At 34.9% G+C, this 25,364-nt stretch overlaps 4 long non-coding RNA genes across 4 annotated transcripts; 2 read left to right on the plus strand and 2 right to left on the minus strand.

The window, feature by feature from the left end:
* Positions 1-1,313: 1,313 nt before the first annotated feature.
* Positions 1,314-25,178, minus strand: LOC144889035 (uncharacterized). Its single transcript, XR_013621541.1, has 4 exons — positions 24,658-25,178; positions 23,683-23,811; positions 3,001-3,336; positions 1,314-2,949 (listed from the first exon to the last, which is right to left on the minus strand). It is a non-coding gene; the product is annotated as an uncharacterized LOC144889035 (long non-coding RNA).
* LOC144889034 (uncharacterized) lies at positions 8,975-15,940 on the plus strand. The gene is made up of 4 exons (XR_013621540.1): positions 8,975-10,881; positions 11,026-11,457; positions 11,612-13,623; positions 13,671-15,940. It is a non-coding gene; the product is annotated as an uncharacterized LOC144889034 (long non-coding RNA).
* On the plus strand, positions 15,948-18,663 carry LOC144889045 (uncharacterized). The gene is made up of 2 exons (XR_013621551.1): positions 15,948-16,998; positions 17,157-18,663. It is a non-coding gene; the product is annotated as an uncharacterized LOC144889045 (long non-coding RNA).
* On the minus strand, positions 23,129-23,655 carry LOC144889042 (uncharacterized). The gene is made up of 2 exons (XR_013621548.1): positions 23,546-23,655; positions 23,129-23,290 (listed from the first exon to the last, which is right to left on the minus strand). It is a non-coding gene; the product is annotated as an uncharacterized LOC144889042 (long non-coding RNA).
* Positions 25,179-25,364: the final 186 nt, after the last annotated feature.

The following is a 25,364-nucleotide window of genomic DNA, read 5'->3' on the forward strand; positions in this document are numbered from 1 at the left end:
GATCTTGGGTACATATTGGTATCTTAGTTCATTCTACACAAAGTACCATTCCTGCTTTCATATTGATACCTTAATTCATTGTACATAATGAAAGTGCCGACCCAGGGGTTCATTTTGATACCTTAGTTTATTTTTTCCACAATTAAATACCGATCGTCGGTTCATATTAATACCATCGTTCATTTTATACAATTAAAGTACTGATCCAGGGTTTCATATTAATACCATCGTTCATTTTATACAATTAAAGTACTGATCCAGGGTTTCATATTGATACTTTCATTCATTGTACACAATTAAAGTACTTATCCTGGGTTCATATCGATACCTTCGTTCATTTTACACAATTAAAGTACTGATCTTTGTTTCATACTTCATATTTCCACCTTTGTTTGTTTTACACAATGTAAATACTCATTTTGGGTTCATATATGTACCTTAGTTCATATTACAGAATTAATGTAATGATCTTGGTATCTTCGTTCATTTTACACAAAGTACCATTCCTGCATTCATATAGACACCTTAGTTCATTTTCCATTATTAAAGTACCTATCCTGGGTTCATATTGATACCTTCATTCATTTTACACTGTAAATACTGATCTTGGGTTCATACAAGTACCTTACTTCATATTACAGAAATAATGTAATTATCTTGGGTACATATTGGTATCTTAGTTCATTTTACACAAAGTACCATTCCTGCGTTCATATTGACACCTTTGTTCATTTTCCATTATAAAAGTACCGATCCAGGAGTTCATATTGATAACTCAGTTCATTTTACACAATTAAAGTACATATCCTGGGTTCATATTAATACCTTCATTTATTTTACACAAATGTAAATTCTGATCTTGGGTTCATACAAGTACCTTGCTTCATATTACAGAATTAATGAAATGATCTTGGTATCTTTGTTCATTTTGCACAAAGTACCATTCATGCATTCATATCGACACCTTAGTTCATTTTACCCAATTAAAGTACCGATCATGGGTTGATATTGACAATTTAGTTCATTTTACACGATTAAAGTACCGATCTTGGGTTTATTCTTCATATTGGTACCATCATTTATTTTACACAATGAAAATAATGATCTTGGGTTCATACAAGTACCTTAGTTCATTGTAAACAATGTAATTACTGATGTTGGGGTCATATTGATACCTTTGTTCATTTTACACGATTAAAGTTCCGATCTTTAGTTCGTTCTTCATAATGGTACCATCATTTATTTTACACAATGTAAATACTGATCTTGGGGTCATATTGATACCTTTGTTCATCTATCTATAATTCCAGTAATGTGTGTGTGTGTGTGTGTGTGTGTGTGTGTGTGTGTGTGTGTGTGTGTGTGTGTGTGTGTGTGTGTGTGTATGTCTGTGTGTTTGTCTGTGACCGCTGTTTCTCGACGACCACGGGTCCGATATACTTGAAACTTGCCAGGTATATTGCTGGGGACCTGAGGATGTGCCTTTTCAAGGTTTCATATTAATCGGACAAGTAGTTACCGAGCTATGTCCAAAAAACGATTCAACCAATCAGAGAGCAGCGAGCTATCACGTGTGCCTAACGTGGCGAACAGACTCTGCCTCGGACGGCACATTTGAGAGCGTATTCATTTATTTCACGTTGGCAAACTATGTTGGTGTTAAACTATGTTTTAAAACTAATTAAAACTAATTTGCGATTCATCGTAACTGCGATATGCGACCTTCCGGAGCTCCTGTGAGAGCGTGCGCCATTACGGATAGTAATTCAATTAAAAACATAAAAACATTGTCCCAATTCAGTCAGAGCGAAGGGCGTTGTTTTAAGCGAAGAGCGTTTTATTTTTCCCCTGAAATTCAGTCGCCGGACGGTGAAAGCTTTTTTTGGGGGGCAGCTACTGGCAGCCACGTACGGCCAATCACAGGACACGTTGTTGTGGCGACGTGCCGTGTTGTTTTCCCTCGCGGTTTGGAATGTTTTTCCTTTTCATTTTTTTTCCTCTTCTCTTTCTACTTTTCCTTGCGATTAAATTGCAAAAAGCCAAAATGCGTTGGCGCTAATTGAATATCTTGATTGAATTGGCGCTAATTGAATAATTGAACTTCCGGACAGTGAAGACTTCACTTCCGGCCTTACGAAAGTGCCGACTTACTGTCTCGATTGTATCTTCCCACTGTCTTATTGTTAGATCTATCTATTCTATCTATCTATAATTCCAGTAATCTCTGTGTGTGTGTCTGTGTGTGTGTCTGTATGCGACCGCTGTTTCTCGACAACCACGGGTCCGATATACTTGAAACTTGCCAGGTATATTGCTGGGGACCCGAGGATGTGCCTTTTCAAGGTTTCATATTAATCGGAGAAGTAGTTACCGAGCTATGGCGATTTCTTTACCAAACTCCGCAAGCCGTTCGCTTTGGACCAAACCATTTCATGTAAATAGAGGGGGGGGATTGTCACCGTACTCGCAAGCCGTTCGCTTTGGACCAAACCATTTCATGTAAATAGAGGGGGGGGATTGTCACCGTACTCGCAAGCCGTTCGCTTTGGACCAAACCATTTCATGTAAATAGAGGGGGGGGGGATTGTCACCGTACTCGCAAGCCGTTCGCTTTGGACCAAACCATTTCATGTAAATAGAGGGGGGGGGATTGTCACCGTACTCGCAAGCCGTCCGCTTTGGCTTTGCGAATGGACCAAACCATTTCATGTAAATAGAGGGGGTAGATATAATTTTGTACGGGCATGCCCTAGTTTCAAACAATTAAAGTACCAATCCTCAGTTCATATTGATACCTTTGTTCATTTTACATCAATAAAGTACCGATTTTGGGTTCATATTGAGACATTTTTTGCATTTCACATCATAAAAGTAACGATCCTGAATTCATATTAATACCGTCGTTAATTTTACACAATTAAAGTATCAGTCCTGGGTTCATATTGATACCTTAGCTCATTTTACACAATTCAAGGACCTATCTTGGGTTCGTATTGCCACCTTCGTTTATTTTACACAATGTAAATACTGATCTTGGGTTCACAAAAGTACCTTACTTCATATTACAGAATTAATGCAATTATCTTGGGTACATATTGGTATCTTAGTTCATTTTACACAAAGTATCATACCTCGGTTCATATTGATACCCGAGTTCATTTTACAGAACGAAAATCAAAATCCTGGATTCATATTCATACCTTAGTTTATTTCTCAAAATTAAAGTACCGATCTTCGTTTCGTCATTCATACTGGTCCTGTCGTTTGTTTTACACAATGTAAATACTGATCTTGGGTTCATACAAGTACCTTAGTTCATGTGACAGAATTAATGCACTGATCTTGGGTTCATACAAGTACCTTAGTTCATGTGACAGAATTAATGCACTGATCTTGGGTTGATATTTAGAACCTTAGTTCATTTTACACAATCAAAGCAACATACGTCGGTTCATTTTACACAATTAAAGTATCATACCTCGGTTCATATTGGTTCCTCAGTTCATAGTACGCAATTAAAGTTACTATCGTGACTTGGCGCATTCCACGCGCCTCACCACACGTCGTTTCAGAGGGATGGGCGTCTTTGACCATTTCGGTGTCTTTTGGGTTTTCATGGTGTTTTGGGTCTTTTGGATCTTCTGGTTCTTCGGTGTCTTCAGGGTCTTTTGAGTCTTACAGGTCTTTTGTTTCCTTTGGGTCTTTAATGGCCTTGCGTCTTTCTGGGTCTTCGGGGTATTTCAATGTATTTTGAGTCGAAAGGGCCTTTCAGGGTTTTTGGGGTCTTCAGGGTGTTTTGGGTCTTTGAGGTCTTTTGGGTCTTGGGTCTCCGGTGTATTTTGGATCTTCAGGATGTTTTGGGTCTTTGGGGTCTTCGGGGACATTTGGGTATTCAGGGTCTTTTTCAGCCTCGGGGTGTTTTGGGTCTTTGGGGGTGTTTTGGGTCTTTTGGGTATTGTGGGTGTTTCGGGTGTTCGGGGTCTTTTGGATCTATAAAAGGTAATATGGGTCTTCAGGGGTGTTGGTCATCTTCAGGGTCTTGGGGGACTTAAAGGGTCGTCAAAGGTCTGATGGGTGTCAGCAGTCTAAACGTAAATAAGAGTTCACAGACTGTTTTGGGTATTAATTATATTTGAGGAAGAAGAAAACGTTCTGGTCGCCTTTCAACATAGACAAACCGACATAACGACAGAACCATGTACATTTGCTCGAATATAAGAAGATGATCTTGGGGTCATATTGATACCTTTGTATATTCCACACAATTAAAGGACCATACCTTGGTTCATATTGATACATAATTTCATTTTACACAATGAAACTACCGATCCTGGGTTCATATTGACACCGTTGTTCATTTTACTCCATGAAAGTAAAGATTGGGTTCATATTGATACCTTAGTTCATTTTACACAATTTAAGTACCGATCCTGGGTTCATATGGGTACCTTCGTTTATTTTCCACTATAAAAGTACCGATCTTGGGTTCAGATTGAAACCTTCATTCATTTACCTGATTAGAGTACCAAATTTGGGTTCATACTTATTAGTACCTTCGTTTATTTGACATAACTCGCAACGGTACCCGCCCTATGGGCGGGGCTTCAATTGGGAGGCCCAAATGAAAAGGCAAAATATCAGAAATTGAAGGTTTTTTTATTTTAAACGATTCATATAAACAGCCGTTGAATCATATCACACGCAAATCATCAAAATCTAAACAGTATCTTTAGAATTTCAATAAAAGCCACATCACTGTTCATATCGGTAAATATTATGCCATCGTGTTTCAAATCGTGATCGATACACTATGATCGTGATGATCGTGATCGTGAATCGTGATCGATAATCGTGTTCACAATCGCTATGTCGTATGTACTCCCGATACGTGTACCAAATTCCCGATACGTGTAACTGTACCAAATCAACAGTTAAAAGGATTTTGAGCCGATAGGTGTTACGGCCTTGGCAAGATCGAAGGAGACAGCGATCTGTTGGCGATCGATGGAGACATGTTGCTTTCCCGGGTGCCGCACAAACGGCTGCACCGATCGCGCAGCACCCGGGAAAGCAACATCGTCACAATGAGAACAATGAACGTCATGCGAATGCGAATGTTATGCGGGAGTCCAAACCTGAGAATACTGGAGAATAAAGCTGAAATTGGGAAAACTAAATAGCCTATTTTACTCCTGGGGATTTTTTTTTTTTTTTTTTGTATACAAGATCGAGGCTCGTGAAAGAACGAACATTAATCACACAGAAAGACAAACAGACACATAAAACAAATAACATCGGGAGCGGTAGACAAGATGGGGAGAGAGGGGGAAGGACACAAACAACATTTGAGAGCAGGGACCGAGAGACATGGAGACATCGAGAGATCTGTGGGAGGGAGAGGGCTTTGGGGGGGAGGCATGTGAAGGGGGGGGGGTGGGAGAGGTATAAACATATGGACACTGCCAGGATTTCCAGGAAAGAAGTTGGAATTTCAAACAAGGTGGATCTGGGGTGAATTTGTGGGGGTAGAAAAGATCAAGGTTATGGGTGGGGGAAGATAAGAGATGGTGGTGAAGAGCTGTTTTAAAGACCTGGAGGGAGGAGTGGGATTGAAGGGAGTGTGGGAGTTTGTTCCACAGGCGGGAGAAAAGAGGAATGAAAGAGTGAAGGTGAGCAGAGAGCCGAGATTTCGGCAGTTTAACCATCAGAGGGTTGCTGGCAGATCTTGTGCGACCTGTAGGAATATTTGGGGGACAGAGCACAGAGAGAGCTGGGGGAGCAAGGCCAGAGAGGAGTCGGTAGAAGACGGAAAGACCACCTACCTGCCTGCGGTGAGTGAGTGAAAGGCCCTCAGAGATAGCTTCATCGCGGGAGATTCCAATGATTTTGAAAGCTTTGGATTCAACAGTGTGAAGCCGAGCCAGGTGTGAGGCAGGAGCACCAGCCCATAGGGGAGAACAGTATTCCATTGAGCTGCGGATGAAAGCCTTGTATGTGGTGAGGAGCTCAGGTGTGCCGAGGAAGGACTTCGCACGACGGAGGATGCCCAGTCGGCGACTGGCTTTGGAGGCCAGCTTGGAAATGTGGTTTTCCCAAGAAAGATCATGGCAGATAGTGAGACCCAAAAGCTTGAGCAACAGAACTTCTTGGAGAGGATTGTTGAGAAAGTAGATGGGAGGGTTGTCCAGTCGATCTTTTCGGAGAGACATAGTAAGAGAGTGAGATTTGTCAGGATTGAAAGACATGTTCCACTTGTTTGACCAGTCTGTGATTTTGTCCAGGTCTTCAGAGAGTGAGGAGGCTGCAGATTGCCGATCTGAGGGAAGAGGATTGGAGCGGCAGAGAGTGGAGTCATCAGCAAAGAGATAGAGAGGATTTTCCAGAGAGTCGGAGAGATCATTGATAAAGACCAGAAAAAGCACAGGGCCCAGCACACTTCCTTGGGGAACTCCAGCCAGAACAGGCAGGGGAGATGAGAGAAATCCATTCAGGGCCACAGGTTGACTACGACCAGAGAGGAACCCAGGCAGCAGATCCCAGGATTATCCACCCAAAATATCTTTGCGAACGGTTCAGCAGTTTTTACGGTACATTCGAACAGACAGACAGACATTTGGTGAATTATAGTAAGATGTAAATACTGATCTTGGGTCACATAAGAACCGCACTTCATATTACAGAATGTACTGATCTTAGGTTAATATTGGTGCCTTAGTTCATTTTACACAATTAAAGTACCATATCTGGGTTCATCTTGATACCTTAGATCATTTTACATGAAGTACCGATCCTGTGTTCATATTGATACCGTCGTTCATTTTGCACAAAGTACCATACCTTGGTTCATATGGATACCTTAGCTCATTTTACACAATTAAAGTGCCGATCTTGGTTTCATATAAGTACCTTAGCTCATATTACAGAATTAATGTAATGATCTTGGTATCTTCGTTCATTTTGCACAAAGTACCATTCCTGCGTTCTTTTCGACACCTTAGTTCATTTTCCATTGTTAAAGAACCTATCCTGGGTTCATATTCATAACTTCGTTTATTTTACACTGTAAATACTGATCTTGGGTTCATACAAGTACCAAATTTCATATTACAGAATTAATGTAATTATCTTGGGTACATGTTGGTATCTTATTTCATTTTACACAAAGTACCATTCCTGGGTTCATATTGATACCTTAGTTCATTTTACATGAAGTACCGATCCTGTGTTCATATTGATACCATCGTTCATTTTGCACAAAGTACCATACCTTGGTTCATATTGATACCTTAGCTCATGTTACACAATTAAAGAGCCGATCTTGGTTTCATACTTCATATTTCCACCTTTGTTTGTTTTACACAATGTAAATACTCATCTTGGGCTCATATAAGTACCTCAGTTCATATTACAGAATTAATGTAATGATCTTGGTATCTTCGTTCATTTTGCACAAAGTACCATTCCTGCGTTCATATAGACACCTTAGTTCATTTTCCATTATTAAAGTACCTATCCTGGGTTCATATTGATACCTTCATTCATTTTACACTGTAAATACTGATCTTGGGTACATATAAGTACCATATTTCATATTACAGAATTAATGTAATTATCTTGGGTACATATTGGAATCTTAGTTCATTTTACACAAAGTACCATTCCTGCGTTCATATTGACACCTTTGTTAATTTTCCATTATAAAAGTACTGATCCAGGGGTTCATATTGATACCTTAGTTTATTTATTACACAATTAAATACCGATCCTCGGTTCATATTGATACCTTAGTTTATTTATTACACAATTAAATACCGATCCTCGGTTCATATTGATACCTTCGTTTATTTTACACAATGTCAATTCTGATCTTGTGTTCATACAAGTACCTTATTTCATATTACAGAATTAATGTAATTATCTTGGTTACATATTAGTATCTTAGTTCATTTTACACAAAGTACCATACCTTGGTTCATATTGATGCTGCAGTTAATTTTACACAATCAAAGTACCATGCCTTGGTTCATATTGATACCTTCATTCATTTTACATGAAGTACCGATCCTGTGTTCATATTGATACCGAAGTTCTTTTTGCACAATTAAAGTACCATTGCTGGGTTCATCTTGATACCGTCGTTCATTTTGCACAAAGTACCATACCTTGGTTCATATGGATACCTTAGCTCATTTTACACAATTAAAGTGCCGATCTTGGTTTCATACTTCATATTTCCACCTTTGTTTGTTTCTCACAATGTAAATACTCATCTTGGGTTCATATAAGTACCTCAGTTCATATTACAGAATTAATGTAATGATCTTGGTATCTTCGTTCATTTTGCACAAAGTACCATTCCTGCGTTCATATAGACACCTTAGTTCATTTTCCATTATTAAAGTACCTATCCTGGGTTCACATTGATACCTTCATTAATTTTACACAGTAAATACTGATCTTGGGTACATATAAGTACCATATTTCATTTTACAGAATTAATGTAATTATCTTGGGTACATATTGGAATCTTAGTTCATTTTACACAAAGTACCATTCCTGCGTTCATATTGACACCTTTGTTAATTTTCCATTATAAAAGTACTGATCCAGGGGTTCATATTGATACCTTAGTTTATTTTTTACACAATTAAATACTGATCCTCGGTTCATATTGATACCTTCGTTTATTTTACACAATGTAAATTCTGATATTGGGTTCAAACAAGTACATTACTTCAAATTACAGAATTAATGTAATGATCTTGGTATCTTAGTTCATTTTACACGAAGTACCATTCCTGCGTTCATATTGATGCTGCAGTTAATTTTACACAATTAAAGTACCTATCCTGGGTTCATATTGATACCTTTGTTTATTTAACACAATGTAAATTCTGATCTTGGGTTCATACCAGCAGCTTCCTTCATATTACAGAATTAATGTAATGATCTTGGGTACATATTGGTATCTTAGGTCATTTTACACAAAGTACATTCCTGCGTTCATATTGACACCTTAGTTCATTTTCCAAAATGAAAGTCCCGACCCAGGGGTTCATATTGATACCTTGGTTTATTTTTTTTACACAATTAAATACCGATCCTCAGGTCATATTAATACCTTCGTTCATTTGACACAATTAAAGTACCGATTCTGGGTTCATATCGATACCTTCGTTAATTTTTTACACAATTAAATACCGATCCTCAGTTCATCTTGATACCGTCGTTCATTCTACACAATTGAAGTGCCGATCTTGGTTTCATACTTCATATTTCTACCTTTGTTTGTTTAACACAATGTAAACACTCATCTTGGGTTCACGCAAGTACCTTAGTTCATATTACAGAATTAATGTGATGATCTTGGTATCTTAGTTCATTTTATACAAAGTACCATTCCTGCATTCATATTGACACCTTAGTTCATTTTCCATTGTTAAAGTACCTATCCTGGGTTCATATTCATACCTTCGTTTATTTTACACTGTAAATACTGATCTTGGGTTCATACAAGTACCAAATTTCATATTACAGAATTAATGTAATTATCTTGGGTACATGTTGGTATCTTATTTCATTTTACACAAAGTACCATACCTAGGTTCATATTGATACCGTCGTTCATTTTGCACAATTAAAGTACCATACCTGGGTTCATCTTGATACCTCAGTTCATTTTACATGAAGTACCGATCCTGTGTTCATAATGATACTGTAGTTCATTTTGCACAATTAAAGTACCATACCTGGGTTCATCTTGATACTTTCGTTCGTTTTAAATGAAGTACCGATCCTGTGTTCATATTGATACCGTCGTTCATTTTGCACAAAGTACCATACCTTGGTTCATATTGATACCTTAGCTCATTTTACACAATGAAAGTGCCGATCTTGGTTTCATACTTCATATTGCTACCTTTGTTTGTTTTGCACAATGTAAATACTCACCTTGGGTTCATATACGTACCTTATTTCATCTTACAGAATTAATGTAATGATCTTGGGGTCATATTGGTACCTTCGTTTATTTTACACAATGTAAATGCTGATCTTGGGTTCATCTATGTATGTTACTTTATCTTACAGAATTAAAGTAATGACCTTGGTATCTTAGTTCATTTTACACAAAGTACCATTCCTGCGTTCATCTTGATACCAAAGTTTATTTTTTACACAATTAAATACCGATCCTCAGTTCATATTGCCACCTTCGTTTATTTTACACAATGTAAATACTGACATGGGGTTCATCTTGATCCCTTCGTTTATTTTACACAATGTAAATACTGATATTGGGTTCATATAAGTACCTTACTTCATATGACAGATTTAATGGAATGATATTGGGTGCATTTTGGTATCTTAGTTTATTTTACACAAAATACCATTCCTGCATTCATATTGACACCTTATTTCATTTTCCATCATTAAAGTCCCGACCCAGGGGTTCATATTGATACCTTGGTTTATTTTTTTACACAATTAAATACCGATCCTCCCTTCATATTGATACCTTCGTTCATTTTACACAATTGAAGTAAGATACACCTTGGTTCATATTGATACCTTCATTCATTTTACACAATTAAAGTACCTATCCTGGATTCATATTGATACCTTTGTTTATTTTACACAATGCAAATATTGATCTTGGGTTCATATAAGTACCTTAGTTCATTTTGCACACTCAAAGGAACATACCTCGCTTCATGTTGATACCTTCGTTCATTTTACACAATTGAAGTAAGATACACCTTGGTTCATATTGATACCTTCATTCATTTTACACAATTTAAGTACCGATCCTGGGTTCATATTGGTACTTTCGTTTATTTTACACCATAAAAGTACCAATTTTGGGTTCATATTGAAACCTTCGTTCATTTACGTGATTATAGTACCGAACTTGGGTTCACATAAGTACCCCACTTCATATTACAGAATTAATATAATGATCTTGGGTACATATTGGTATCTGAGTTCATTTTACACAAAGTATCATACCTCGGTTCATATTGATAGCTTAACTCATTTTCCATCATGAACGTACCGACCCAGGGGTTCATATTGATACCTTCGTATATTTTACATAATATAAATACTGATCTTGGGTTTACATAAGTACCTCACTTCATATTACAGAATTAATGTAATGATCTTGGGTACATATTGGTATCTTAGTTCATTTTACACAAAGTATCATACCTCGGTTCATATTGATACCTTAGCTCATTTTACACAATTAAAGTACCTATCTTGGGCTCATATTGCTGCCTTCGTTTATTTTACACAATTAAAGTGCCGATCTTGGTTTCATACTTCATATTGCTACATTTGTTTGTTTTACACAATGAAAATACTGATATTGGGTTCCTTCAAGTACCTTAGTTCATGTTACAGAATGTGCTGATCTTGGGTTAAGATTGGTATCTAAGTTCATTTTACACAATTAAAGTACCGATCTTGGGATCATATTGCTGCCTTCGTTTATTTTACACAATTAAAGTACCGATCTTGGGATCATATTGCTGCCTTCGTTTATTTTACACAATTAAAGTACCGATCTTGGGATCATATTGCTGCCTTCGTTTATTTTACACAATTAAAGTACCGATCTTGGGATCATATTGCTGCCTTCGTTTATTTTACACAATTAAAGTACCGATCATAGGTTCATATTGCTGCCTTCGTTTATTTTACACAATTAAAGTACCGATCTTGGGATCATATTGCTGCCTTCGTTTATTTTACACAATTAAAGTACCGATCTTGGGATCATATTGCTGCCTTCGTTTATTTTACACAATTAAAGTACCAATCATGGTTTCATACTTCATATTGCTACATTTGTTTGTTTTACACAATGCAATTACTGAGCTTGGGTTCATATAAGTACCTTAGTTCATGTTACAGAATGTGCTGATCTTGGGTTGATATTGGTATCGAAGTTCATTTTACACAATTAAAGTACCGATCATAGGTTCAAATTCATACAATAGTTTATTTTACACAATTAAAGTACCGATCATGGTTTCATACTTCATATTGCTACATTTGTTTGTTTTACACATTGCAATTACTGAGCTTGGGTTCATATAAGTACCTTAGTTCATGTTACAGAATGTGCTGATCTTGGGTTGATATTGGTATCCAAGTTCATTTTACACAATTAAAGTACCGATCATAGGTTCATATTCATACAATAGTTGATTTTACACAATTAAAGCACCAATCTTATGTTCACATTTGTACCTTAGTTCATTTCACACAAATAAACTTCCAATCCTCGGTTCATATTGATATCTTTGTTCATATTTACATCATGGAAGTAGCGATCCTGTGTTCATAATGACACCTTAGTTCATTTTACACGATGAAAGTACGGATCCGACATCCATATTGATACCTTTGTTTATTTTAAATAATTAAAGTACCATACCTTTGTTCATTTTGATACCTTAGTTCATTTAACATGAAGAAAGTTCCAATCCTCGGTTCATATTGATACATTTGTTAATTTTACATCATTAAAGTACCGATCATGGGTTCGTATTGATACGTTAGTTCATTTTACACAATTAAAGTACTGATCTTGGGTTTAAATTGATACCTTAGTTCATTTTACACAATGAAAGTACTGTTGATGTGCTAATAATAATTTCTTCATTCATTTTACATGATTGAAGTACCGATCTTGGGTTCATTCTTCATATTGGTACCATCATCTTTTTTTACACAATGTAAATACTGATCTTTGGTTCATGCAAATACCTTAGTTCATTTTACACCATTCATTTAACATACCTCGCTTCATGTTGATACCTTATTTCATTTTACACAATTTAAGTACCGATCCTGGGTTCATATTGATACCTTAGTTTACATATACCCAATTAAAGTACTGATCTTGGGTTAATATTGATACCTCAGTTCATTTTACACAACGAAAATGAATATCCTGGGTTCAAATTGACACTTTCATTTATTTCTCACAATTAAAGTACCAATCTTGGTTTCATATTTCATATTGTTACCGTCGTTTAACACAATGTAATTACTGATCTTGGGTTCATACAAGTAACTCAGTTCATATTACGGAATTAATGTAATTATCTTGGGTTCATATTGATGCCTTAGCTAATTTTACACAATAAAAGTACCGATCTTGGGTTCGTACTATATATTGGCACCTTTGTTTATTTTACACAATAGAAATACTGATATTGGGTTAATCCAAGTACCTTACTTCATATTACAGAATTAATGTAATGATCTTGGGTGCATATTGGTATGTTTTTTCATTTTACACAAATTACCAAAGTTCGTTTCACATTGATACCTTAGTTCATTTTACATAATGAATGCACTGATCCTGGGTTCTATTGATACCTTCATTCATTTCAAACAAAGTTCCAATCCTTAGTTCATATTGATAACTTCGTTAATTTTACACAATTAAAAGTACAGATCTTGGGTTTCTATTTATACCTTAGTTCATTTCATACAATGAAAGAACCGATCCTGGGTGCATGTCAATACCTGAGTTTACAATTACACAATTAAAGTACGGATCGTTTGTTCATATTGGTACCTTAGTTCATATTATACAATCAAAGTTCTGTACGTTGGTTCATATTGATACCTTATTTCATTTTACACAATCAAAGTAACATACCTCGGTTCATATTGATACCTTACTTCCTTTTCACAATGAAAGTACCAATTCTGGGTCAGATTGAAACCTAAGTTCATTTACACAATTAAATGACTGATTTTGCGGTCATATTGATAACTTTATTCGATTCACACACTTAAAGTACCATACCTCAGTTTATATTACACAATAAAACTGCCAATACAAGGTTCATATTCATAAATTCGTTAATTTACACAATTAAAGCAAAAATCTCAGGTTCACATTTCAACCTTAGTTCATTTCACACAAAGAAAGTCCCAATCCTCAGTTCGTTTCGATACCTTTGTACATATTTACATCATGAAAGTAGCGATCCTGGGTTCATATTGATAACTTCGTTCATTTTACACAAGTACCGATCCGAAGTTCATATTGATAGCTTTGTTTGTTTTAAACAATTAAAATACCATACCTCGGTTCATGTTGATACCTTAGTTAATTTTACATAGTTAAATTACTGATCTTAGGGTCATATTGGGACCTTCGTTTATTTTGCACAATGAAAGTACCAATCCTGTGTTCATTTTACACGATTAAAGTACCGATCTTTGGTTCATTCTTCAACTTAGTACCATCGTTTATTTTACACAATGTAAATCCTGATCTTGGGTTCATACAAGTACCTTAGTTCATTTTACACAATCAAAGGAACATATATCAGTTCATGTTGATACCTTGGTTCATTTTACACAATTCATTTAACATACCTCGCCTCATGTTGATACCTTGGTTCATTTTACACAATTTAAGTACCGATTCTGGGTTCATATTGATACCTCAGTTTATATTTACACAATTAGAGGACCTCTCTTGGGTTCGTATTGCTACCTTAGTTTATTTGTTTTACACAAAAAAACACAAATCCTTGGTTCATATTGATACATTGATACCTTCGGTTCATTTTACATGAAGTACCTATCCTGTGTTCATATTGATACCTTAATTCATTTTACATGAAGTACCCATCCTGCGTTCATATTGCCACCTTTATGTATTTTACACAATTAAAGTACCGATCTTGGTTTCGTATTGCCACCTTCGTTTATTTTACACAATGTAAATACTGATCTTGGGTTCATACAAGTACCTTACTTCATATTACAGAATTAATGCAATGATCTTGGTAGTATAGTTCATTTTACACAAAGTACCATTCCTGCGTTCATTTCGACACCTTATTTCATTTTCCAAAACGAAAGTACCGATCCAGGGGTTCATATTGATACCTTAGTTTATTTTTTACACAATTAAAGGACCTACCTTTGGTTCATATTGATACCTTAGCTCATTTTACACAATGTAAATACTGATCTTGGGTCAATCTAAGTACCTTACTTCATATTACAGAATTGATGTGATGATCTTGGGTACATATTGGTATCTCAGCTCATTTTACACAAAGTACCATTCCTGCATTCATATTGACACCTTAGTTCATTTTCCATCATGAAAGTACCGACCCAGGGGTTCAGATTGATACCTCAGTTTATTTTTTGACACAATTAAGTACCGATCCTCGGCTCATATTGATACCTTCGTTTATATTACACAATTATAGTACCTATCCTGGGTTCATATTGATACCTTCGTTTATTTTACACAATGTAAATTCTGATCTTGGGTTCATACCAGAACCTTACTTCATATTACAGAATTAATGTAATGATCTTGGGTACATATTGGTATCTTCGTTCATTTTACACAAAGTACCATTCCTGCATTCATATTGACACCTTAGTTCATTTTCCAAAATGAAAGTACTGACCCAGGAGTTCATTTTGATACCTTGGTTTATTTTTTCACACAATTAAATACCGATCCTCAGTTCATGTTGATACCTTCGTTCATTTTGCATAATTAAAGTGCCAATCTTGGTTTCATACTTCATATTTCTACCTTTGTTTGTTTTACACAATGTAAACACTCATCTTGGGTTCATATAAGTATCTTGGATCATATTACAGAATTAATGTAATGATCTTGGGTACATGTTGGTATCTTGGTTCATTTTACACAAAGTACCATACCTGGGTTGATATTGATACCTTAATTCATTTTACATGAAGTACCTATCCTGTGTTCATATTGATACCTCAATTCATTTTACATGAAGTACCTATCCTGTGTTCATATTGATACCTTAATTCATTTTACATGAAGTACCCATCCTGTGTTCATATTGATACCTTAATTCATTTTACATGAAGTACCCATCCTGTGTTCATATTGATACCTTAATTCATTTTACATGAAGTACCTATCCTGTGTTCATATTGATACCTTAATTCATTTTACATGATGTACCTATCCTGTGTTCATATTGATACCTTAATTCATTTTACATGAAGTACCTATCCTGTGTTCATATTGATACCTTAATTCATTTTACATGATGTACCCATCCTGTGTTCATATTGATACCTTAATTCATTTTACATGAAGTACCTATCCTGTGTTCATATTGATACCTTAATTCATTTCACATGAAGTACCTATCCTGTGTTCATATTGATACCTTAATTCATTTTACATGATGTACCTATCCTGTGTTCATATTGATACCTTAATTCATTTTACATGAAGTACCCATCCTGTGTTCATATTGATACCTTAATTCATTTTACATGAAGTACCCATCCTGTGTTCATATTGATACCTTAATTCATTTTACATGAAGTACCTATCCTGTGTTCATATTGATACCTTAATTCATTTTACATGAAGTACCTATCCTGTGTTCATCTTGATACCTTAATTCATTTTACATGAAGTACCTATCTTGGTTCATTTTACACAAAGTACCATACCTGGGTTCATATTGATACCTTATTTCATTTTACATGAAGTACCTATCCTGTGTTCATATGGATACCTTCGTTCATTTTACACAATTAAAGTACCATTCCTGGGTTCATATTGACACCTTCGTTCATTTTACACAATTAAAGTACTTATCCTGGGTTCATATTGATACATTCGTTCATTTCACACTGTAAATACTGATCTTCGGTTCATACAAGTACCTTACTTCATATTACAGAATTAATGTAATGATCTTGGGTACATGTTGGTATCTTAGTTCATTTTACACAAAGTACCATACCTGGGTTCATCTTGATATCTTAGTTCATTTTACATAAAGTACCATACCTCGGTTCATATTGATACCTTAGTTCATTTCACATGAAGTACTGATCCTGTGTTCATATTGATACTGTAGTTCATTTTAAACAAATAAATGACCATACCTTTGTTCACATTGATACCTTAGTTCATTTTACACAAAGTACCATATCTTGGTTCATATTGATACCTTAGTTCATTTTCTATAATGAAAGTACCAATCCAGGGGTTCATATTGAAACCTTAGTTTATTTTTTTTTACACAATTAATGTACCTATCTTGGGTTCATATTGATACCTCAGTTCATTTTCCATAATGAAAGTACCAATCCAGGGGTTCATATTGATACCTTAGTTCATTTTCTATAATGAAAGTACCAATCCAGGGGTTCATATTGAAACCTTAGTTTATTTTTTTTTACACAATTAATGTACCTATCTTAGGTTCATATTGATACCTCAGTTCATTTTCCATAATGAAAGTACCAATCCAGGGGTTCATATTGAAACCTTAGTTGTTTTGTTTTTTACACAATTAATGTACCTATCTTGGGTTCATATTGATACCTTCGTTCATTTGACAATGTAAATACTGATCTTGGGTTCATAAAAGTATCTTACTTCATATTACAGAATTTATGTAATGATCTTGGGTATATATTGGTATCGTAGTTCATTTTACACAAAGTACCATACCGGGGATCATCTTGATACCTTAATTCATTTATAATGAAGTACCGATCCTGTGTGCATATTGATACCATAGTTCATTTTACAAAACGAAGTACAATACCTTGGTTCATATTGATACCTCAGCTCATTTTACACCATTAAAGGACCTATCTTGGGTTCATATTGCCACCATCGTTTATTTTACACAATGTAAATACTGATCTTGTATTCATATAAGTACCTTACTTCATGTTGCAGAATTAATGTAATGATCTTGGTATTTTAGTTCATTTTATACAAAGTACCATTCCTGCATTCATATTGACACCTTAGTTCATTTTCCATCATGAAAGTACCGACCCAGGGGTTCGTATTGCTACCTTAATCTATTTTTTTTACACAAATAAACACAAATCCTTGGTTCATATTGACACCTTCGTTCATTTTATACAATCCAACTGCCATGCCTTGGTTCATATTGATACCTTCGTTCATTTTACACAATTAAAGTACCTATCCTGGGTTCATGTTGATACCTTCGTTCATTTTCCACAATGTAAATTCTGATCACGGGTTCATACAAGTACCTTATTTCATATTACAGAATTAATGAAATGATCTTGGGTACATATTGGTATCTTAGTTCATTTTACACAAAGTACCACTCCTGCGTTCATATTGACACCTTTGTTCATTTTCCATTATGAAAGTACCGATCCAGGGGTTCATATTGATACCTTAGTTTATTTTTTACAAAAGTAAATAACGATCCTCGGTTCATATTGATACCCCAGTTCATTTTACACAATTAAAGGACCTATCCTGGGTTCATATTGCCACCTTTGTATATTTTACACAATTAAAGTACCGATCTTGGTTTCATACTTCATATTGATACCTTTGTTTATTTTACTCCTGTGAATACTGATCGTGGGTTCCCACAAGTACCTTATTTTATATTACAGAATTAATGTAATGATCTTGGGGACATGTTGGTATTTTAGTTCATTTTACACAAAGTACCATTCCTGGGTTCATATTGATACCTTCGTTCATTTTACATGATGTACCGATTCTGTGTTCATATTGATACCGCAGTTCATTTTACACAATTGAAGGACCTATCTTGGGTTCGTATTGCCACCTTCGTTTATTTTACACAATGTAAATACTGATCTTGGGTTCACAAAAGTACCTTACTTCATATTACAGAATTAATGCAATTATCTTGGGTACATATTGGTATTTTAGTTCATTTTACACAAAGTACCACTCCTGCGTTCATATTGACACCTTATTTCACTTTCCATAATGAAAGTATCGATCCTCGGTTCGTATTGCTACCTTCGTTAATTTTACACAATGTAAATTCTGATCTTGGGTTCATACAAGTGCCTTACTTCATATTACAGAATTAATGTAATTATCTTGGGTACATATTGGTATCTTCGTTCATTTTACACAAAGTACCATTCCTGCATTCATATTGACACCTTAGTTCATTTTCCAAAATGAAAGTACCGACCCAGGGGTTCATTTGGATACCTTGGTTTATTTTTTTACACAATTCAATACCGATCCTCAGTTCATGTTGATACCTTCGTTCATTTTATACAATCCAAGTACCATACCTTGCTTCATATTGACACCTTCGTTCATTTTATACAATCCAAGTACCATGCCTTGGTTCATATTGATACCTTTGTTCATTTTACACAATTAAAGGACCTATCTTGGGTTCGTATTGCTACCTTAATTTATTTTTTACCCAATTAAACACAAATCCTTGGTTCATATTGATACCTAAGTTCATTTTACACAATTAAGGAACCGATCCTGGGTTCATATTGACACCTTCGTATATTTTACACCATGTAAATACTCATCTTGGGTTCAAACAAGTACATTACTTCATATTACAGAATTAATGTAATGATCTTGGTATCTTAGTTCATTTTATACAAAGTACCATTCCTGCATTCATATTGACAACTTAGTTAATTTTCCATTATGAAAGTACCGACCCAGGGGTTCATATTGATACATTAGTTTATTTTTTTCCACAATTAAACACCGATCCTCAGTTCATATCGATACCTTCGTTCATTTTACACAATTAGAGGACCTATCTTGGGTTCGTATTGCTACCTTAGTTTATTTTTTTACACAATTAAACACAAATCCTTGGTTCATATTGATACATTAGTTAATTTTTTTACACAATTAAACACAAATCCTTGGTTCATATTCATACATTAGTTTATTTTTTTACACAATTAAACACCGATCCTCAGTTCATATTGATACCTTCGTTCATTTTCCACAATCAAAGTACCATACCTTGGTTCATATTGATACCTTAGTTTGTTTGTTTTTAAACAATTAAATACCGATCCTCAGTTCATATTGATACCTTCGTTCATTTTACACAATCAAAGTACCATGCCTTGGTTCATATTGATACCTTCGTTCATTTTACACAAAGTACCATGCCTTGGTTCATATTGATACCTTCGTTCATTTTACACAATTAGAGGACCTATCTTGGGTTCGTATTGCCACCTTCGTTCATTTTACAGAATGTAAATACTGATCTTGGGTTCATACAAGTACGTCATTTCATATTACAGAATTAATGTAATGATCTTGGGTACATGTTGGTATCTTCGTTCATTTTACACAAAGTACCATACCTGGGTTCATATCGATACCTTAATTCATTTTACATGAAGTACCTATCCTGTGTTCATATTGATACCTTAATTCATTTTACATGAAGTACTTATCTTGGTTCATTTTACACAAAGTACCATACCTGGGTTCATATTGATACATTGATTCATTTTACATGAAGTACCTATCCCGTATTCATATTGATACCTTCGTTCATTTTACATGAAGTACTTATCCCGTGTTCATATTGATACCTTCGTTCATTTTACACAATTAAATACCATTCCTGGGTTCATATAGACACCTTCGTTCATTTCACACTGTAAATACTGATCTTGGGCTCATACAAGTACCTTAATTCATATTACAGAATTAATGCAATGATCTTGGGTACATGTTGATATCTTAGTTCATTTTACACAAAGTACCATACCTCGGTTCATATTGATACATTAGTTCATTTCACATGAAGTAATGATCCTGTGTTCATATTGATACTGTAGTTCATTTTACACAAATAAATGACCATACCTTTGTTCGTATTGATACCTTCGTTCATTTTACACAAAGTACCATACCTTGGTTCATATTGATACCTTAGTTAATTTTCCATAATGAAAGTACCAATCCAGGGGTTCATATTGAAACCTTGGTTTCTTTTTATTTTTACACAATTAATGTACCTATCTTGGGTTCATATTGATACCTTCGTTCATTTTACACAATGTAAATACTGATCTTGGGTTCATAAAAGTATCTTACTTCATATTACAGAATTTATGTAATGATCTTGGGTATATATTGGTATCTTAGTTCATTTTACACAAAGTACCATACCGGGGTTCAGATTGATACCTTAATTCATTTTAAATGAAGTACCGATCCTGTGTACATATTGATACCGTAGTTCATTTTACAAAACGAAGTACCATACCTTGGTTCATATTGATACCTTAGCTCATTTTACACCATTAAAGGACCTATCTTGGGTTCATATTGACACCTTTGTTCATTTTCCATTATGAAAGTACCGATCCAGGGGTTCATAATGATACCTTAATTTATTTTTACAAAAGTAAATACCGATCCTCGGTTCATATTGATACCTCAGTTCGTGTTACACAGTTAAAGGACCGATCCTGGGTTCATTTTGCCACCTTGATGTATTTTACACAATTAAAGTACCGATCTTGGTTTCATACTTCATATTGATACCTTTGTTTATTTTACTCATGTGAATACTGATCTTAGGTTCCCACAAGTACCTTATTGCATATTACAGAATTAATGCAATGATCTTGGGTACATGTTGGTATCTTAGTTAATTTTACACAAAGTACCATACCTGGGTTCATGTTGATACCTTAGTTCATTTTACATGAAGTACCGATCCTGTGTTCAGATCGATACCGCAGTTCATTTTACACAATGTAAATACTGCTCTTGGGTTAATCTAAGTAAGTTACTTCATTTTACATAATTGATGCAATGATCTTGGGTACATATTGGTATCTTAGTTCATTCTACACAAAGTACCATTCCTGCTTTCATATTGATACCTTAATTCATTGTACATAATGAAAGTGCCGACCCAGGGGTTCATTTTGATACCTTAGTTTATTTTTTCCACAATTAAATACCGATCTTCGGTTCATATTAATACCATCGTTCATTTTATACAATTAAAGTACTGATCCAGGGTTTCATATTGATACTTTCATTCATTGTACACAATTAAAGTACTTATCCTGGGTTCATATTGATACCTTTGTTCATTTTACACAATTAAAGTACCTTTCCTGGGTTCATATCGATACCTTCGTTCATTTTACACAATTAAAGTACTGATCTTTGTTTCATAGTTCATATTTCCACCTTTGTTTTACACAATGTAAATACTCATTTTGGGTTCATATAAGTACCTTAGTTCATATTACAGAATTAATGTAATGATCTTGGTATCTTCGTTCATTTTACACAAAGTACCATTCCTGCATTCATATAGACACCTTAGTTCATTTTCCATTATTAAAGTACCTATCCTGGGTTCATATTGATACCTTCATTCATTTTACACTGTAAATACTGATCTTGGGTTCATACAAGTACCTTACTTCATATTACAGAAATAATGTAATTATCTTGGGTACATATTGGTATCTTAGTTCATTTTACACAAAGTACCATTCCTGCGTTCATATTGACACCTTTGTTCATTTTCCATTATAAAAGTACCGATCCAGGAGTTCATATTGATACCTTCATTTATTTTACACAAATGTAAATTCTGATCTTGGGTTCATACAAGTACCTTGCTTCATATTACAGAATTAATGAAATGATCTTGGTATCTTTGTTCATTTTGCACAAAGTACCATTCATGCATTCATATCGACACCTTAGTTCATTTTACCCAATTAAAGTACCGATCATGGCTTGATATTGACAATTTAGTTCATTTTACACGATTAAAGTACCGATCTTGGGTTTATTCTTCATATTGGTACCATCATTTATTTTACACAATGAAAATAATGATCTTGGGTTCATACACGTACCTTAGTTCATTGTAAACAATGTAATTACTGATGTTGGGGTCATATTGATACCTTTGTTCATTTTACACGATTAAAGTACCGATCTTTAGTTCGTTCTTCATAATGGTACCATCATTTATTTTACACAATGTAAATACTGATCTTGGGGTCATATTGATACCTTTGTTCATTTCAAACAATTAAAGTACCAATCCTCAGTTCATATTGATACCTTTGTTCATTTTACATCAATAAAGTACCGATTTTGGGTTCATATTGAGACATTTTTTGCATTTCACATCATAAAAGTAATGATCCTGAATTCATATTAATACCTTCGTTAATTTTACACAATTAAAGTATCAGTCCTGGGTTCATATCGATACCTTAGCTCATTTTACACAATTCAAGGACCTATCTTGGGTTCGTATTGCCACCTTCGTTTATTTTACACAATATAAATACTGATCTTGGGTTCACAAAAGTACCTTACTTCATATTACAGAATTAATGCAATTATCTTGGGTACATATTGGTATCTTAGTTCATTTTACACAAAGTATCATACCTCGGTTCATATTGATACCTTAGCTCATTTTACACAATTAAAGTACCTATCCTGGGTTCATATTGCCACCATCGTTTATTTTACACAATGTAAATACTGATCTTGGGTTCATATAAGTACCTTACTTCATATTACAGAATTAATGTAATTATCTTGGGTACATATTGGTATCTTCGTTAATTTTACACAATTAATTTAACATACCTCACTTCATGTTGATACCTTGGTTCATTTTACATAATGTAAGTACTGATCCTGGGTTCATATTGATACCCGAGTTCATTTTACAGAACGAAAATCAAAATCCTGGATTCATATTCATACCTTAGTTTATTTCTCAAAATTCAAGTACCGATCTTCGTTTCGTCATTCATACTGGTCCTGTCGTTTGTTTAACACAATGTAAATACTGATATTTGGTTCATATTGATACCTTTGTTCATTTTACACAAATAAAAAACCGATCCTACGTTCATATTGAAACCTTTGTTTATTTCACACAATTAAAGGAACATACATACCTCTGTTCATGTTGATACCTTAGTTCATTGTACACAATTAAAGTACCGATCCTGGGTTCATATCGATACCTTGGTTTATATTTACACAATTAAAGTACTGATATTGGGTTAATATTGATACTTTAGTTCATTTTACAGAACGAAAATCAAAATCCTGGGTTCATATTGATACCTTCATTTATTTCTCACAATTAAAATACCGATCTTGGTTACGTAATTCATATTGGTACTGTTGTTTGTTTTACACAATGTAGATACTGATATTGGGTTAATCCAAGTACCTTACTTCATATTACAGAATTAATGTTATGATCTTGGGTGCATATTGGTATGTTTTTTTCATTTTACACAAATTACCATACCCTGTTTCGCATTGATACCTTATTTCATGTTACATAATGAAAGCACCGATCCTGCGTTATATTGACACCTTCGTTCATTTCAAACAAAGTTCCAATCCTCAGTTCATATTGATAACTTCGTTAATTTTACACAATTAAAAGTAGATCTTGGGTTTCTATTTATACCTTAGTTCATGTTATACAATGGAAGTACCAATCCTGGGTTCATATTGAAACCTGAGTTCATTTACACAATTAAATGACTGATCTTGCAGTCATGTTGATAATTTTGTTCAATTCACACACTTAAAGTACCATATGTCAGTTCATATTACACAATTAAACTGCCAATACTAGGTTCATATTCATACATTCGTTAATTTACACAATTAAAGCAAAAATCTCAGGTTCACATTTCAACCTTAATTCATTTCACACAAAGAAAGTTCCAATCCTCGGTTGGTTTTGATACCTTTGTTCATTCTACACAATTAAAGTACCAATCCTGGGATCATATTGATACGTTAGTTCATTTTACACAGTTAAAGCAACGATCTTTATTTCATACTCCATGTTGGTACCTTCGTTTGTTTTACACAATGTAAATACTGATCTTGGGTTCATACAAGTACCTTAGTTCATGTGACAGAATTAATGCACTGATCTTGGGTTGATATTTAGAACCTTAGTTCATTTTACACAATCAAAGCAACATACGTCGGTTCATTTTACACAATTAAAGTATCATACCTCGGTTCATATTGGTTCCTCAGTTCATAGTACGCAATTAAAGTTACTATCGTGACTTGGCGCATTCCACGCGCCTCACCACACGTCGTTTCAGAGGGATGGGCGTCTTTGACCATTTCGGTGTCTTTTGGGTTTTCATGGTGTTTTGGGTCTTTTGGATCTTCTGGTTCTTCGGTGTCTCCAGGGTCTTTTGAGTCTTACAGGTCTTTTGTTTCCTTTGGGTCTTTAATGGCCTTGCGTCTTTCTGGGTCTTCGGGGTATTTCAATGTATTTTGAGTCGAAAGGGCCTTTCAGGGTTTTTGGGGTCTTCAGGGTGTTTTGGGTCTTTGAGGTCTTTTGGGTCTTGGGTCTCCGGTGTATTTTGGATCTTCAGGATGTTTTGGGTCTTTGGGGTCTTCGGGGACATTTGGGTATTCAGGGTCTTTTTCAGCCTCGGGGTGTTTTGGGTCTTTGGGGGTGTTTTGGGTCTTTTGGGTATTG

Source organism: Myxine glutinosa, unplaced genomic scaffold, assembly GCF_964187855.1.
Source record: "Myxine glutinosa unplaced genomic scaffold, kmMyxGlut1.1 SCAFFOLD_601, whole genome shotgun sequence".
Classification (NCBI taxonomy): domain Eukaryota; kingdom Metazoa; phylum Chordata; class Myxini; order Myxiniformes; family Myxinidae; genus Myxine; species Myxine glutinosa.